Source organism: Canis aureus, chromosome 13 (assembly GCF_053574225.1).
Source record: "Canis aureus isolate CA01 chromosome 13, VMU_Caureus_v.1.0, whole genome shotgun sequence".
Lineage (NCBI taxonomy): Eukaryota > Metazoa > Chordata > Mammalia > Carnivora > Canidae > Canis > Canis aureus.
The window spans coordinates 16,731,839-16,735,066 of NC_135623.1; the positions used below are offsets into that span (position 1 = coordinate 16,731,839).

Genomic DNA, 3,228 nt, shown 5'->3' on the forward strand with positions numbered 1-3,228 from the left:
TTTTAACCTAATCTGTCAATTCCCATCTTTTAATAGAGCCTGAAGTTAGATCAATATAAAATTACAGTAGTATACACACACATTTATATGTATTTTTAAAAATTTATTCATTTAAGAAATCTCTACACCCAACATGCAGCTTGAACTCATGACCCTGAGATAAAGAGTTGCATGCTCCTCTGACAGAACCAGCCAGGTACCCCTATATTTATATGTGTAAACAAACATGTGCATACGTTATACACACTAAATACAATCTATTTAGTGTATTCAGAACCAGTTGGCCAGTTTGAAACTTAATATAAGCAGTTAGTACAGAAAATGCCTTAAAAAGAAAAAGTAACCAAGCTGGAGCTGGTTCAAGAGTTTACTTATATAATTAAAGCCCTTTGGTTTTTTTTGTGGGTTTTTTTTTGGGGGGGGGGGAGGGTTGTTTTTGTTTTTGTTTTGTAAAGATTTTATTTATTTATTCATGAAAGACACAGAGAGAGAGAGAGGCAGAGACATAGGCAGGTTCCATGCAGGGAGCCCGATGCGGGACTCCATCCCAGGACTCCAGGATCACACCCTGAGACAAAGGCAGACAGACCCTCAACTGTTGAGCAACTCAGGCGTCCTTAGTTAAAGCCCTTTGAAAAAGATTGAAGAAAATTACTTGCCAACATTTTATTTTATTAACTTACTTTGTTTTAAATTTTTCTTTTTTTTTTTAATACATGTGCTTTCATTGTTTCCATATACGTGTTTGCACAGCTCAGCTATTTGATAAAATATCCACAAGATGGTGCCATGGTTAACATGTTAATGTGGGAATTTGAGAATGAGAACAGAGAAAAGTGACATTCTATTGTATACCACAAAATCATCACCAATTTTCATTTATTTATTATAATAATACTAATTTTGCATTTCAGATGTTCAAATTACTACATTTTATTGTCAAGATTTTTATTTTTTGTAAACATATTTTCAAAGAGAATGTTAAATAATGAAATGATATTCAAAGTTGGTAATAGAGACATAAATTGGATCTTTTATACTTTACAGATTAATGGATGTGTTTTAAATGATCTCTTGCTCCATCTTTACTGCCAGGATTAAGAATAACATCCAAATGGCATAAACTAATATAAATTAAACTTATATAAAGGCCAGGTTTTTGCTATGGACTGTATGATGCACCCCTCCAATTCATATGTTAAAGGATTATCCCCAATGTGAAGGTATTTGGAGATGGGGCATTTGGAGGAGAATTAAGTTTAGATAAGATCATGAGATCAGATCTTCATGATGGGAATAATGGCCTTTAAAGAAAAAATATCAGAGTTGCTCTTTCTCTCTCCACCATGTGAGGACACAGCCAGAAGGTGGTTGTCTGCACTCCTGGAAGGTTTCTCACCAGAAACTGGTTATACTAACATTCTGATTTTGGACTTCCAGCCTTTGGAATTGTGAGAGAATAAATATCTGTTGCTTAACCCAGTCAGTCTATGGTATTTCATTAAAGAATCCTGAAAGAACTATTACAGTCTTTAACAAGGAAAAACTTACCAAAATTACAGAAAACAGTTAATTAAAAAATCAGGACTTTTGCACAGTAGATGGAAATGGGTATAGTTAATAATAATTAACTATTATCTATAGTTAACTATATATAAATGTGAATAATATTTAAGACTATTGCAATTTGAGCTCACCATAGCTATAGTAATATAGTAATTGCTTACATTTGATGAAATAGCTAATATAATAATTTTAAAGAATTGTTCTGAAGGAAAATTTTAGAGGAAAATTTGATGAGTGGGTGGGGAGGATTTCCAAAAACAACCAAAGGTATGCAGCAAGAATGTATTAAAATTTTAGAAAGCAGCTAAGAAGGAAGCTAGAAATGGGTAAAAGTGAAATGAAAAACTTGCTATGGAAAAGATGAAAGGTGAACCTGTCTCTGATTGGTTTTCCTAAAAACATCTAAAAGTCATTATTTTAGGCCGCCAGCTCCTGAGCGCCGCTCACCCGGCCAGCGGCGCGATGGGCTGCAGTAACTCTACCGCCACCAGCGCAGGGACCAGCCTAGGCCCTGCAGGAGCAGCTAAAGATGCTACAGAAGAATCGATAATGGAAGATGACAAGAGGAGAAACTATGGAGGGATATAAGTAGGTCTGCCATCTGAAGCTATCAATATGATATCTAATCAAACAAAGACTGTACACAAAAATTAGAAGAAAATATCATGACTCAATAATCAAGAGCTTGCTCATTGAGATTTGGAAGGAATTGCATTCCACAGGACATCATAATGTGTACAGAAATTTCCAAGGAAATTCTAAATAGTCGCCTGCTCCGCCTCCCCTCTCCACCCAAATTCTTAAGTCTGTAATTGAAACCATGGGTACATGTTGAATGTTGTACTAGAAAGGAATCAGGTCAACAATACACGGGTATATGGAACTTTCTGGGGTCCTTCTGTGAAAGACAAGCTGACAAACTGCTGGTATCTGGAGCTAGCCTGCTGTGTCTCGCAGGACTTGTTCCCTGGCCATTCAGTACAGCTCATGAAGATCATGTCTTTTCACTGATACTTTTTTGATAGTTTTTATATAAAAAATCCTTATTCTATTTATAACTTCAGATAAGAAGGCACTATAAATGAATCCCTAACGTAATATATTTGTGGGTTATCTTTCACTATTTTTATGTCACATTAATTTTTAGCTGTAAAACGGTTAAATTGATTCTTAACGGTTCTCTCTTGACTGTTTTTTATGTTTTGGTTTTCAGCTTTGTGTAAGTGTCAGAGGATTTCTTCTGTTAGGAACAATGTATGACATTGCAATGTTGAAAAATAAGCCACCAAAATTTGCATGCCTTATGCATGTTTTGATTGATTTTCTATTTTCTTTTTAGTCGAAGGCTGATGTCACCATGAATCCTTTGCAGTCATTGATTCTCCTATTCTCCTTTGTGTGATCATAGCATCTCATCAAGTTAATCCTATAGTATTTTCAAGGACTTGTGATTGATGGTTAGTGGGGTATTTGGAAAGTTCTTAATTTGAGGATGACCATGTGTAGCCACTTAGTACTACAATGTAGATTACTCAATTTACCAATATATTTCAACAATTTAAAAATGTTTATCCCTCTTTAAAAAAATAAAAATAAAAGTCATTATTTTAAAAATTTATCACTAAACTCTTATCTCTTTACATTTTTCTCTTATGATGTGTA

At 34.4% G+C, this 3,228-nt stretch overlaps 1 pseudogene; it reads left to right on the forward strand.

Moving 5' to 3' along the window:
• Positions 1-1,987: 1,987 nt before the first annotated feature.
• Positions 1,988-2,887, forward strand: LOC144281551 (overexpressed in colon carcinoma 1 protein homolog; annotated as a pseudogene).
• The last annotated feature ends 341 nt before the right edge of the window (positions 2,888-3,228 follow it).